Source organism: Aedes albopictus, chromosome 2, assembly GCF_035046485.1.
Source record: "Aedes albopictus strain Foshan chromosome 2, AalbF5, whole genome shotgun sequence".
NCBI lineage: Eukaryota > Metazoa > Arthropoda > Insecta > Diptera > Culicidae > Aedes > Aedes albopictus.
The window spans coordinates 226,137,944-226,153,340 of NC_085137.1; the positions used below are offsets into that span (position 1 = coordinate 226,137,944).

Here is a 15,397-nt window from a genome sequence, read left to right on the forward strand (position 1 = left end):
ACTCTCCGAACTTATGCTTCATTCGAACTACGACTGCTTTTCATGATATTGCTGACCCCTTCGGTGAACGGTGTAAGATTTATTAATCATAGACGTCAACTCCTTTCAACACTAGATACATACTTTTTTTTTCAGCCAACTTCTCGAATGCGCAATTCAATGACGCACAAAGTTCAACCAAATTTTCTCATTCTAATCCCAACCATCCGCGTACAGATAGCTAGCCAATCTTCAACAACCAAGTTTCAGCAACCCTTAGTATAATCAACAATCCATTCTTGAATCCAGCATCCAGGTCAGTAAACAAAACATGTCTCGCTTTCCCTTCCACTCCATGCACAAACCATCAAACATCACACGTTCGCTGGGTGTAATTTTGGCACCAGTTGCATCAAATCCTTCGATCTACGAAAACACTGTTCTCCTCTTCCAAGCCAGAATCAATGGATCAATGAAGCAAACTTTTCTAGTGTTCACCGCATGTAAACAAAGGCGCCAGCGTATATGGGCATTAGCATTGTGGCAGCAGTGGAGTTACGTCAAACACACAAGGCTGCTGTGGCAGTTTCTGTTCGCTTCATAGCGGCCGTTTTAGTTATTTTAGTGATCCATTACATCCACACGTATTACCCATTACAAGTACTTTCAAACCATGGAATACAATGATTCGCGCCCGCACGTCTCTCACAAGAACTATCAGGCGATAATACGATTTACTTCTAGTGCTCTCAAAGTCTCAAATGCAACTTGGAATCTCTAAGTCAGACCAATCTTCCTAGAGACATCCTCAAACCATGGAAACACTACACTGCCTTCAAACACAACATGCAAGGCATCGCCTTTCCATCATCCAGCCAATCATCACACTGTTCCCAACTCGGTTCCCAATCAATCACAAATATACCCTGGTTTTCTTCAAGATGTAATGGAAGCACTTCCCAATTCCCAAGCATCCTACCTGAAGGAAGGAGCTTCTAAAGCAAATTACTTCATTTCTATGCGCCCCCCAGCCATGGAAATGTTACCATGTTGTGGTTACAGGAACTGCCAAAACCACTACCACCTACTATTGTGTATTCAACGCACCCTTAAGTCATGCGCCCCCATGCCGTGGAATCACTACCTTGCTCCCAAGCACCCTTGCAGGGACTTTCAAGGTTAATCATTCTCCTTGATCGGCAACCCGCCACGTTTAAATGTTTCTTTAGACCAGTAACCCGCTAAGGCCTCGATTATAACCGGCACCCGCAACGGTTAAATTCCTTTCGACCGGCACCCGCCACGGTCTCAATTGTCCTTTCAACCGGCTCCCGCAACGGTTGAATTTCCGTCGACCGGTACCCGCCACGGTCTTTTTGTCGTTTTTTTTAACTGGCACCCGTAACAGTTAAATTTGCTTCGACCGGCACCCGCCACGGTCTCATGTGTTCTTTTAACCGGCACCCGCCACGGTTAAAATTTTCTTCAACCGGCAGCCCGCCACGGTTGAAAAAAAATTGTTCGGAATAATAAATACCGATTGTACCACGTGCATTCACACTTCTCCACTGAAACATCATACAAGCACGCTCTCTCAATGAGCTGTCCAAAAATTATACATTAACACCTGCATTTACAAAACACTGTGTCATCAATTCCGTGCAAATAATTGCACTTCCTCTTTTAATTTCACCTGCCGAATTGTTGCACCGTTTCTCCCATCATCACAACACCAACCAACCTGCCAGAAATCCATCTGAAAACAAACACGTTCAAGGGGCCAAAAAAAAACATTCACCGTATACGAGGCCTTCCATCCCATCCTTGTCGCCAATTGTAGGGTCTACTTCCGGAAGCAACTCTCGCAACGGAACTCCAGCTCTCCAGTTCAGAAGCTTTCTCCGGTCGTTCGGATTCACCAGACTTCCCACAGGTTCGCTGTCCGTCGTCCGCTAACGCTCCACTTTATCGCAACTGTCACTCTACACGCTCATTCGTAACTGCTCAATTCGCACCATTTACACACTCAATGTAAACATAGAGAGTGCATGCCAGTACAAACCCTACAGATGGCACGAACAGTCAGACAAGTGGCCAAGACCCCCCAGCGTTTCTCCACTCGGCGGCCAACGGTTACCATCATTGGGCCGAAGTAGTCAACCCCCATGTGGCTGAAAGGTCGACTATAAGCTGCGAGGCGCGCATGCGGCAAGTCACTCATCAGTGGCGCCTCTGGACAAGCTCGTTCATTTTTACAGACTTGGCAGTTGTTCCGGACGGATTTGTAGACCGCTTTCAGACGGGAAATATAGTAGCGTTGTTTCAGCTCGTTGATGGCGGTTTCGTGATTCTGATGCAGGAATCTCTGATGAACGTCCAATACGATGAGCTTTGTGACGCTGTGCTCCCGAGGTAAAATGATTGGATTGACGATGCTGTTGTCGATGAATTGGCAGGCACTGGTACGCCCGCGGATCCTCAGAACTCCCTTTTCATCCATGAACGGGCAGAGGCGGTACAACGAACTGCTTCTTGAGATTTCCTTTGAGGAGGGTTCTTGTTTTGTAGATAGAATTGCTATCTCATCTTCATACGTACATCTCTGGGCTATTTGGTACAAGTAGGATTCGGCCATGATGAGCTCATCACGAGAAAGCGGTCCATAAGCTTTGGGTGATTGCCGTATAGTTCGCTGCATGTTTCTAATGGCTCTTAATACATACGCCGTAGTCTTCAGTAGACAAAGCCATCGACTGAATCTGCTTGTATCAATTATTGACTCGAGGGTCTTGAAATGGAGGTGCAGATGTGGACGCAGCTCCGTGGTTTTGACGGGCTGAGGAGAGATAGGCCATTTCTCTTCCGGTTCCCGAAGAAATTCAGGTCCATGAAACCACCGGCTAGAGGCGCTAAAGTCAGGCGAACCTTTCCATTTGGTGCCATCGTCAGCTACGTTCAATTTAGTAGGAACCCACCGCCAATCTCGTAGGGCCGTGGTTTCTAGGACCTCGCTGATTCGAACACCTACGTACTGACTATAACGTCGATGATCCGAGTGTAGCCAGCACATGACGTCCCGGGAATCAGTCCAAAAGAATCGCCTTTGAACCTTAATCGAGAGGGACACCTGGATAGAATCTGCTAACCTGGTCCCAATAACTGCTGCTTGAAGTTCGGATCGGGGTATAGAGAGGAACTTCAACGGCGCCACCCGGGTTTTGGCTCCTGCTAGAGTGCACTCAACTGTATTTCCCTCCTGGAAACGGAGGTAGACGACTACCGCGAAGCCGTTCTCGCTGGCGTCCACAAAAGTATGCATTTGGACAATGGTTCCTTCTTCTGCAGACGTGACGGTCCGGTAGCAACGAGGAATCTTGATGTCCGCTACACGAGGAATAAACCGCAGCCATACGAGCCACTTATCAAAGTGACAATCGTGGATTTGCTCGTCCCAGTCGACGGATGCTCTCCAGATCTCCTGTAAAAGGCTTCGGGTAAACATCAGGAAGTGGCTGATCAGCCCAAGAGGGTCGAACACCATCATAAGGGTCCTTAAAACTTCACGCTTCGTTGGTCGTTTGCGGCCAGACAACAGATCAGCGTCGTGGCGGGAAGATAGCTTGTATGTGAAACAGTCTGCTGTGGTATCCCACCACATTCCGAGCACCTTCTCTGTGGTGTCTGTTTCTCCGATGCTGAGATTTTTCCCGTCGGTTTTCTCTCCGTCCAGTGCGGCAACTACCGCTGGTGCGTTGGATACCCAGTTTCTCATTTCGAAACCTCCACGTTCGTGGATCCCTTTTACTTCCGTCGCTAGCTGGATCGCCTTCTCCTCCGTTTTGACACTGATCAGCATGTCATCGACGTAGTGGTCATGAACGATGGCGTGAACAGCTTCAGGAAACTCTTGCTCGAATTTCTTGGCATGTGTGTTCTTAATGTATTGTGCTGTGCTTGGAGAGCAGCACGCACCGAAGGACATCACTTGCATGACGTATGTGCTGGGGGCTGTGGCATCTTCGTTATCCTTCCAAAGAAAGCGTAAGCAATGCTGGTCCGCTGGTCTCATCAGCACCTGATGGTACATTTCTCTGATGTTACCAGAAACCACCACACGAAACTCACGGAACCGTACTAAGACTGACAGGAGAGAAACCAGCAGATCAGGGCCCTTAAGAAGCACCGAATTAAGGCAGACTCCATGGATCTTCGCGGCTGCATCCCAGACAAGTCTGATTTTGCCTGGTTTGTTGGGGTTTACTACCGGAAAGATTGGTAAGTACCAGACTCGGTTGCAAGGTGACTCCAATTCTTCCGCGGTTAGCTTCCTGATGTAGCCTTTCGCCAAGTAGTCATTTATCTTCGCATTGAGAACTTGCGCAAGGTCATCGTCCCTCTGCATCCGACGATCTAGACATTCCCATCGACGTAGTGCCATAGGCTTGCTGTCCAGAAGCCGAACGTTGTCGTATCGCCATAGAAGACCGCATTCGTAGCGTCCGTTTGTGTTTCTGGTCAGAGTTTTCAACAGTTCATTCGCCCTATGATCTTCGTTGGATAACAGAAGTTTACTGGGCTTGCTGATACCCATGCTTTCCAGCGAAAAATACTGCTTCATAGCCTCATGTAGCTACTCGTTCGAGTTGCTTTCGCATTGACAAAGTTGGACACGATGGTTATTGATGTGGTTTACACTGGTTGTGGTGCGGGAACAGCATCCGAAAATCATCCAACCCAGGCGAGTCTTCACCGCTATGGGTTCGTTCGGCTTGCCTTCGCGACATTTCATCACGTTACCAAGACTCGCATGATCCAGCCCAATGAGAAGTCTTGGGCTGACCTCTTGGTAGGATTCCACAGGTAATCCCTTCAGATACTGGTACTTCTCCTGCATCTCGTCCACTAGCATCGTCTGTGGTCGGAGCTGTAAATTCTCAACTGTGTGCACTTCGCCGAGCCTGAACTTCTTGAAGGGACTCGTAACGCTGGAAATCTGGAAGTTTACTTTCTGTGACAGAGCTTCGGTCCTGTTAGTGCCACCGGTCCATCGTAAACATAGAGAATTTTGCGGTCCCTGCACTCCTAGTTCGTTCGCCAAGCTCTACTCCATCAGCGTTAGTTCCGAGCCGTCATCTAAGAAGGCGTAGGTTCGTACCACCTTCGATGGACCGTACAGAAGCACTGGTACGATTCTGAACAAGATCTTGGACTGTCCTTGGTGTACATTACAGCTGGTATTTGTGGTTTGATTCCGTTGGGTTTCGGTGGACCGGACCGGAACCTGAGATGCCGCAGCCGTGTGTCGTTCTGCATCGTGTAGGACGTGCACTCGCGGTTGGGTGACTGGAGTGGATCTCTGTCTGGGAACGAAATCCAAAGCAGTAGTAAGGAATCTGGTTTCCCTACGGTTGTCAGATCGTGGACGCGGCTCACAAGTTGGAATGTACTGTGATCGCCGTTGGTTTAGAACTGGATCTAATGGTAGAACTTGAGGACCAAAGGTTCTGCCGGTACACTGCTGAAACGTTTCCGATGTAGTTTGCTGTGGCTCTAAAGTTCTTAGGCTATTCGTTGGTCTACGATCAGCGTCCCCTAGTCCAATTTGTGAACGCGGGGGTTGATATCTGCTATCGCGATGATTCGTGCAGTTGTTTTGCACCGGCATATTCACTATGGACGGAGCACGACGTTCTGCAACTTGCAGCTTGTTCATCAGGTGTGTGATTTGGAGTCTGTCGCAGTTCTGTTCGCCTTGAAGTTCTTGGTCTCGCTTACGCCGCCGTTGAACTTCCTGTACGTTAGCCAATACATGTTCGTCTTCCGGATCTACGTCGACAAGACCAGAATCGTCTCCACAATTCTCCGTGTTTTGAATCCACTGCTCTATTTTCGCCGCGTTCTCTTCCATCGAATCTTGGTGGCTGATCTTAGATGACGTATCACTCTCCAGTTCTTGCAGCAGGCTGTACTTCTGCTTCAGGTACTGTTGATGCCATTCCCGCTCCTCCTCCAGTTTCTGCAGCTGTAGTTCGATTTTCCTCTGCTCGCTACGCCTACTTGATTGGCCAGCCGACTTTGATGAAGCTACTATGCTGGGGGGTGAAGTAAATTGTTGACGATGCTCGCTGGCTCCTTGCATCACGGGTGCCGAAATTTGCCTGGGGGTCTTTTTCTTGGACGCACTTGCACAGTCAGGGCACGACCAGCTTATTTCCTCCGCTGACTGACTCACTTCAACACACGAAAGATGAAACCGCGAACCACATTCGCCGCACTGCACCATAGCTGTATTATCGGGCTCACTACACAGCGCACAACTACTGACTCGGTTTTCGCGAACGCGGCGCGGGGGGTTTCGCCTAACAAACGGATCGTTACGAATGGTGACATAGACTGACTTTCGTTTGCTTTTATTCTTTGTGGCCGTTTTTGTCTTGGGGATCTTAGGGATTGCTCCTTTGCCGGTACTCACCGTTCTGGTAACGATTACCTGAGGGCTAGAAGGGAGGGCTGCGTTGACCGTCGGCTGAGACTCGTACTGGACTACCTTGCATGGTACTGTCTGCTCCGGCTAAATCCTTGAATCAGTCTGGACGACGTTCTCCAACAGTCTTGCCGTCTCCGGATGAGCAATATCCGGATGGTTTCCGCTGGCCGCATGCGCATCCCCATCGTTGGCCGGGCTATATGGAACATTCGCATGTCGTCGCTTTTGAGAATTGCTCTGACTCGCCATAGTGTCCCGTATCTAATTTTGTAAATTTGTTGGCGATAGAAGACGAAGTCTCAATTTTGTGAAGACTGTATTTGACGAATTACAAAATTCCTGTGGCAACATAATATGCTTTAGTATTAAGGTTAACTAGGAGGAATTCCAATACTTACGATAGTAACTTCTTCACTATCGCTCAACAATATAGCCGTTGTTTTCAAGAGCTAAGATAGAGAAAACCTACAATTTGTATTAATTACACAGCGCAACATTTTTTTTGTCTCAAGAGCAAAATTATGTGTCTCCGAAGGATTTTGGGCCGCTGAATCCGAATCCGGGCTCAGATTTGCTCTAACACGTCACAATTTTGAGCTATACCTCAATTTATAGGGCAAAATATGCGATTTAGGGCTTTTTTGACTGCAAGCCATTAAGCTTGGAAATATTTTTTTTAAGCAATCAAAGGGTTAATTGGTCAATTAACATCTAAATTAACGACTCATGCAAAATATTTCGTTTTACCAAATCAAATTTGAGAGATTTAAGCATTTTATGTTGGTATGTAAACTTGCATGCAACTTTTGGAGGGTGACTTGTATGGGAAATATCGTACCTAGCAAAATTCGCTTAAAAATATCAAATTCGATTTTGTAAAACAAAATATTTTGCATGAGTCGTTAATTTAGATGTTAATTGACCAATTAACCCTTTGATTGCTTAAAAAAAATATTTCCAAGCTTAATGGCTTGCAGTCAAAAAAGCCCTAAATCGCATATTTTGCCCTATAAATTGAGGTATAGCTCAAAATTGTGACGTGTTAGAGCAAATCCGAGCCCGGATTCGGATTCAGCGGCCCAAAATCCTTCGGAGACACATAAGTTTGCTCTTGAGACAGACCAAAAGTTATTTTTTGTTACGCTGTGTTAGTAGTCATTTTTGGTTTAGAATGGCGTAATCCTTCTCACCTCGTAGCTTTGGTTAGCACTTTCAATTTATACTTCGGTTTCTCTAATCTAGCTATCTATCAATTCCTGTTTGCAAATAACTAGGCATTAATTTCAATTAGGATAACGAATTCACTGCATGTCTTACCATATAAGTATTTAAGCAACAAGATAGGAGAATTTAAGTATAGATAGAATAACAAATTTAGTTTTTAAGTAGAAATAACAAATTTGCGGCACCAGTCCACTCAATCGCCTTTCGAGTTATTCTGTTTGCTCATCTATTATTGCATGACCGTCGTTCAGTAGTCGATCCTTCTGTTGGACGCTGGGTGTGGTTTGTAGTCACGTCAGCCATAGGTGTATCAAGGTCGCTGGTAGACGTTGCGCCCTTAACACTCGTGGAGAGTTGCCTTCACAGCTCCCTCACGACTTCGGTATGCGTTTGCGACTCCTACTTTATTCGGCAAACTTTTAGACAAAACCACAAAGCAAAAGTCGTCCATTCATCGTTTCTTGATTGCACGCTCCTGAGCTGAGAAAACTGCAAGTGAGTGTTTCCATCCTTGCTTGCTGCAACGCCGTTAAACAAATTAGGCAACGTTTTATCAAGATCATGAATACACGTGTTCACACGGTTCAAGCAACTATGGATTACTTTCGTGAAAAGCTTATTCAGATTGAAGAATGGTCAGCTTCTTTTTAGAGATGGTCGGGTTTCGGGTGTCAGGCGGGTGTACAGCTCTGCCACCGTTCCAAACATCCTGGCGATAATGTCCATGTCATCCGCAAAGCACACAAATTGACCGGATTTTGTAAAAATCGTTCCCCGGCTGTTGAGCCCGGTTCGTCGCGTCACATCTTCCAGAGCAATGTTGAAGAGTAGGCATGAGAGTCCATCACCTTGTCGTAGTCCCCGGCGTTGCTTGCTGCAACGCCGTTAAACAAATTAGGCAACGTTTTATCAAGATCATGAATACACGTGTTCACACGGTTCAAGCAACTATGGATTACTTTCGTGAAAAGCTTATTCAGATTGAAGAATGGTCAGCTTCTTTTTAGAGATGGTCGGGTTTCGGGTGTCAGGCGGGTGTACAGCTCTGCCACCGTTCCAAACATCCTGGCGATAATGTCCATGTCATCCGCAAAGCACACAAATTGACCGGATTTTGTAAAAATCGTTCCCCGGCTGTTGAGCCCGGTTCGTCGCGTCACATCTTCCAGAGCAATGTTGAAGAGTAGGCATGAGAGTCCATCACCTTGTCGTAGTCCCCGGCGAGATTCGAATGAACTGGATAGTTCACCCGAAACCCTTTCGCAGTTTAGCACACCGTTTATCGTTGCTTTAATCAGTCTAGTCAGCTTTGCAGGAAAGCCGTTTTCGTCCATGATTCTCCATAGCTCTGCGCGGTCGATACTGTCGTATGCCGCTTTGAAGTCGATGAACAGGCGATGCGTTGGGACCTGGAATTCACGGCATTTCTGGAGGATTTGCCGTACGGTAAAGATCTGGTCCGTTATCGACCGGTCGTTGATGAAGCCGGCTTGATAACTTCCCACAAACTCATTCGTTTTAGGTAGAGTGTCCTTCCCGGGACATCCCGGGACAAGAATTCCCGGGATTTGAGTGATTTCGGGATTTCCCGAATCCCGGGATATCATTTCAGAAATCCCGACAATCCCGGGAATCCCGGGATGAAGACAATATGTAGATAAAACTGCCAAATACCAAGGCAAAAACTTTATCTGGCCATTTTCACTTTCGAAAGATGAGCGGTTTTCTCACACACCACCATCGGGCTTTGGACACTAGGTCATACTTGAAAAAAAAAAATCAATCATTCATGATAAACTTGGTATCATGTTATGCTTTTCATTCATCTTTTTCTATTTATTGGTTTATTCAGTAGCAGCAAGAACAAACTGGACGTAGCCCACATACCATATTACATTGTAATTTTGGAAATCTGAGACCAAACTTTTACTATATTATGTACATAATTTGAATTTTTCAGAAGTGAATTAATGAATCTCAATAACAAGTACAAAAGTTTTAAAATTATGGAAAACCGCAATTGCAAAAAGAGTCCAACCTTTTGTATTGAAATATTCGGAAACTAAGAGCTCAAAAGGTACTCTAAAGTTATATTGAAGTGCGATTTCTCTTAAACTATTTGATATCGGTAGAAAATTACTTGCAATAAATTAACTACTGAATAGTTGAAAACAGACTGTTCTTGGCGAACATAACGTTGATACTTTTATATGTATTTCGTTATTGACATTTGTACATCAAGTAGTAGTGCAGTACATTGTATAGACATTTTATAATACTTCTTGTGATGGATACAGAAATAACCATAACTTAAAAAATAAATATTTCAACTGCACAAAAGCTAAACAAATCAATTTTCTGGGTTTCATTGAAATTTAAAAAAATCCCGGGATCCCGGGATTTCCCGGGATTAGCTGAGTATTTTGTCCCGAATCCCGGGACACGAAAATTGGCCGGGAAATGGACACTCTAGTTTTAGGTGACAGACGACGGAAGATTATCTGGGATTGCACTTTGTAGGCAGCATTCAAAATGGTGATCGCTCTGAATTTCTTATATTCCAAATGGTCGCCTTTTTGTGAATGGGGCAGATTATCCATTCTTTCAACTCTCCCGGTAGCTGATCGGTTTCCCAGATCCTGACTATCAGCCGGTGCCGACAGGTGGCCAACTTTTCTAGGCCCATCTTGATGAGTTCAGCTGCAATACCATCCTTGTCAGCTGCTTTGTTGGTTTTGAGCAGATGAATGGCATCCTTATCTTCCCTCAGCGTGGGAGTTGGTTCATTTCCGTCCTCCGCCGCACCAGTGTCGTCGTTTCCTTCGGAGCCGTGCTCTCCCATGCTTACGTTATCCATGCCATTCAGATGCTGATCGAAGTGCTGCTTTCATCTTTTGATCACCTCACGTCTGTCCGTTAAGAGGCCTCCATTCTTATCCCGCAACATTTCGGCTCGCGGCACGAAGCCGTTTCGAGATGCGTTAAGCTTCTGGTAGGACTTCTGTATTTCTTGGGAACGGCTCAGCAGTTGCAATTCTTCCAGGCAGCGCTTTTTCCCCGAAAGAGGCGGGTCTGCTGTTTCCGCTTCTGTTTATAACGTTCCACGTTCTGTCGGGTCCCTTGCTGAAGCATTATCGCCCGCGTTACGTTCTTCTCCTCCAAAACCGTTCTGCACTCTTCGTCGAATCATTCGTTCCGTTCCACGTACCCTATGATGCTCTCGGCTGCGTCGTTGATGGCTGCTTTCATTGTACTCCAGCAGCCCTCTAGAGGTGTCTCATCGAGCTCGCCCACGTCTGGGAACGCTGCCTTGAAATTCTGCGCGTATGCTGAGGTAACATCCGGTTATTTTAGTCACTCTAGGTCAGTGAATCCCAGGCCCATTTTTTCAACCTCTCGTTTTGCAACACCTGGATCAATCAACACGTTGTTCTTGATTATTCCGGGAGCAGAACAACTTCCATAAGAAACATTGCAAGGAATTCTACGGCATCATAGAGAACTGGACATCACATGCGGCTCGCGGGCCGCACTTTTGTGACCACGGCTCTAGGTAGTACCGTGGCAGTTGCCGGTACCGTACATTTTTGATAACGGAGACTTTTGAGCGCAGTTCGACCATCACTAGGTAGTGGTTGGAGTTGATGTTTGTGTTACGATAGGTCCTGTCGATAATGTCGGAGAAGTGCCAACCGTTGATCAGAACGTGGTCGATTTACGATTCCGTCTACGGTGGTGATCTTGAGGTGTAACGATAAGGTGGGCTGTATTGGACAAAGGATCCTGTCCCACCCACACCTCCTGCAGCACTGCAATGCCGAACCTGCGGTCCTTCAGTATACAGGTACTCTTCGATATAACGTACAAAAAAGTTTTCTCTTTTAACGTTATATCGAAGTGTACGTTATATCGAAGCAGAGAAAAATTTATTATTTTTTTATGCTAGTATTGATGTATTTGACGAGAAATTCATCACAAATAATGATTTTGGTGAAATTTACAAAATCAATAATGAAAAATTTGAGTTTTGACGAAAAAGTCATTTCGTTTTTTGTGCTTCGATATAACGTACATTTTGCTTCGATATAACGTACACTAAATTTTTCCCCAAATTGCGCTAATTCTTGGTAACAAGGCTAATGCAAAACATTGATTTGAGTGATTTCGTAGTTTATCTAAAAGTTATTCGTGGGAAAAATAAATGTTTTCAATGTTGTACGTTATATCGAAGCAAAAAGTACGTTATATCGAATTCGCTATATCGAGGGTACGTTATATCGAAAAAATACCTGTATCGGCAAGTATGCGGGTGCTGCCTATGAAATTGAGGGATCTACAGTTCCACGTACTGAGCTACTAATCGCAAGTTTGTTTGTTTTTTTCCCTGAGGTCATTGCCGTTGGTCTTGGTTCGTATTCTCTTGTTCATTATTTGGTGCTTATTTTTTTATGACTGGCTCGCAGGGCCTAGCACCAACCCCCCTGTTTCCTGTCCAGGTGGACCCAGTAAGTTTGTCGAAGCAAACAGACGCCCCCAACACCCCCCCCCTCCTCCCTGTCAGCATACGTCTAAAGCTCCATCCGGGGTTGGTTGGTTGCCCGATCATCCCTAAGGTTGCTCGTATCTCGGCCGGTTTCAACTAGGAGGTAGTGATTGGAGTTGCTTGGGACCTTACATGAGGTCTGATTCGCAGTGCCAGGTTATCTCCAGGTATATCGATATAGAAGGCTGCGTTTGGAAAAAAAATGCTATGTATGGTCATGTGAAATCAGTGACCCGTAGACATTTTTTGTTCAGGGCCTGTCTACAACTACATAGACCCTTAATGGGGGAGAGGGGTGTCTGGCTCAACGCTCAAATTTCGTAAACCGTGTTTGGGCCAAAATCTACGAGGGAGATGTCGGCTTTTGAGTTGGCCAAAAATAAGTCTATGTAGTTTATGGGCCAATCGATCACGCGCCTCTACATATCGAAGAAAGCTGTTTCCAACTCGTGTGTGCTGCCGCAGCTATGTGAAGAACCAGAGGAGGGGCTGACTGTGCACATGACGGGTTTTTTTTTTTATTTTTATAGAAAATGTCATCACAGGTTAGTTCTTCCCGATGTCTCTTTGCTGTTGAGGAAGATCTAACGTCTGGAGGACCTTGTAGCAATCGACCCAGGATCTGATCTAGTGCAGAGGGCTTCTTCATTCTGCGTAGGTTCAACGGAACAAAAAAATAGGCAAACAATTATCCAAATCCAACAATTAACACCTTCTCGTCAGAGCTACCGGTTTGCTCACAGTTACCCCATGTTTTTCCAATAATGTGCATAATCCATTCCTCATATGTAATTAACTGTCTCTGGAATAAGGAGCTTGATCCTCATCGGATCCAGGTTAAAATCTCTTTAGGTGCTCCGTGTGGCACTGTTCTTTGGATTTTGGACAGTGCAATGAGTAAAGATGAATAGATTGTGCTAATTCATGAAGGTTTTGTTGGTGTAATACAAAGAGCAGCTTGATTGAAAACGTTAAAAGTAGAACCTCGTTGAACCACAGTACCTTTAGTGTGGATTCAATTAGTATTTCATTTTCCTATGAATACTTTTAACAGTCAAACCCAAAATCACATTTTCCAAGAGAACTAGGTCAATCCCAAGGAAAAATCTTAAGCTTTTACCAAAATCCGTAGCCGTGAACGTTTACGTCAACCGAATTATCAGTTCGGTGATAAATCAACGATCAGGATTCGTCTCATTCAATGCTACGGCATGGCAGTTCGTCGTCTCCGTTCATCTTCGGGTTATCCGGTATAATTAGCGTATCGACACGATGCTTCTATCACACGAACGACACAAGAAACAACAAACAAGATCCGCCGATAACCGACGACAACAGCTGAGATCCAGTTGAGGGCTCTGATGTGCGTGAGCGTGTTCGTTTTTACACCGATGATGATGACGACGAACGGTGGTAGACAGGGGAACCCCGCGAGAATTGAGTCTGGTTCTGGTAAATGTTATGCCTGAAGGACGTGCATGTTGATTATCATTTTTATGAACTTGCAGTAAGGAATGAGCTTGACGATCAAAAACCATGCCCATTGCATATGCAAGTCAATGCTAAAATAAGAAGTGTTGGTTCGTTGGCTTCTACTTGGATTTTTTGTATTAAAAGCATCACTCATTCAATTTAGATTAGATGTAATGGTACGTCAATTTGTGATAGAGCTTAGAAAACAAAATGTCATCATAATACTCGTTTTGCAGTTGCAGTTTTCCTTCCTCTATAGCGTAACAAAATACCAAAATCATGCTCTGCTCGGTCTTCATGAACCTCACACAGCACACCTCGCCTTCCCGTACGGGTCTGTTGCGAATTATCAGCTTTGCAGAGTTGTTATCCAACATTCTCGCAGATACGACTACGACAAGGTCATGCTTACTCGTGCATGCTGTTAAGCATCGCCCTGGAATATGTAATGCAACGAGCCTAGCGGAATAGCTGGAGTGTGATTTTCAGAAATCCGGTCATTTTTTCTGTTCCGTGAATGAATACTTTAAGATGTGGCAGCCAGTGTAAATTGATTCCTCAATTTTGACACATTTTTTTTTTTTGAAAAGAACAAATCAGCAAATTTTATTCCACCTTCCCCTACTTCCAAGATATCAAAGTGGAACGTCTGCGTTGAACAGGAACTACGGACAACAATAAATCCACGGTCAACATCAAACCTACAAGGCGATACATCATCGTGTTCTTCAAATATCGGCAAAAATTTTCTCGAGCGATAAGGTTCAAATTGTTAGATCAATTACAAATCGGCTCGATGCGACATAAACAGGCCTAATGTGGCACGGTACCGCCGCACTGGCCACTGACTGACGCATTGTGACGTCACAGAGCGGTTTCGGAGAATATTTTACTGTGGAAGACGGTATTTTGCCGTTCATGACAGTGTCGAGCCATAGAAAAATTAATATTTACGTAACAACTTTTTATTGGAATGATAATGAAAAGCAGATACCTAGGGCTAGTCAGTTTACGACAAGATTGCTCTTTCTAGGTGAAAATTGTGAGGTTGATGAGGTAACAGTTGTTCAAAACTGCAGCTTGTGCACGTTGTGTAGTATGAGCTAATTTTCGTTTGTTTCCAGTTTACTACTTCTAAGCTCCAACAACTTGATAACTAGATAAGGGGTTATTTAACACTTTTTTGGAATTAGGGTCATTTTTTGATCCAAACCGTACACTACGTCAGTGAGCTGCTCCCTAAGTGATGCAAAAAGAAGGTTAACTTCATACACCGATGAAGAAATATTTATTATACACGCAACAATTAGACATTTGTTTTAATGGAAAATGTTTGCCAGTAAGATTTAATTTATTAATGTTCGGTTGTGGCGTTCCCGGAATAGTATTTCAGCAGTAAATGATTCATTCAAGGTTAGGTATAATGTGTTCATTGACCTGAAGGTACGAATTTAACAAATTCTCAGACCTCAGATAAAGTCACAAAAACTCAACATAAATAGAAATTGAATGATTTGGGTGGCGCATGCACCTCCGATGAATGAATACAATGAAGGCTCGCCTTCAGATGACATTGCACGACTGTCACCTTATCACCGTATTTTTAAACAATAGAAGTTAATCAATCATGTCAGTTATGCTCTAAATTTAACCCTTTCACACAGTATGAGACACTTCTAATTTGATAAGTC

General features: G+C 44.8%; 1 long non-coding RNA gene across 1 annotated transcript in view; it reads right to left on the reverse strand.

The window, feature by feature from the left end:
- Positions 1 to 15,397, reverse strand: part of LOC134287936 (uncharacterized) — a 179,781-nt gene that overhangs the window by 34,334 nt on the left and 130,050 nt on the right. The window lies entirely within an intron of this gene.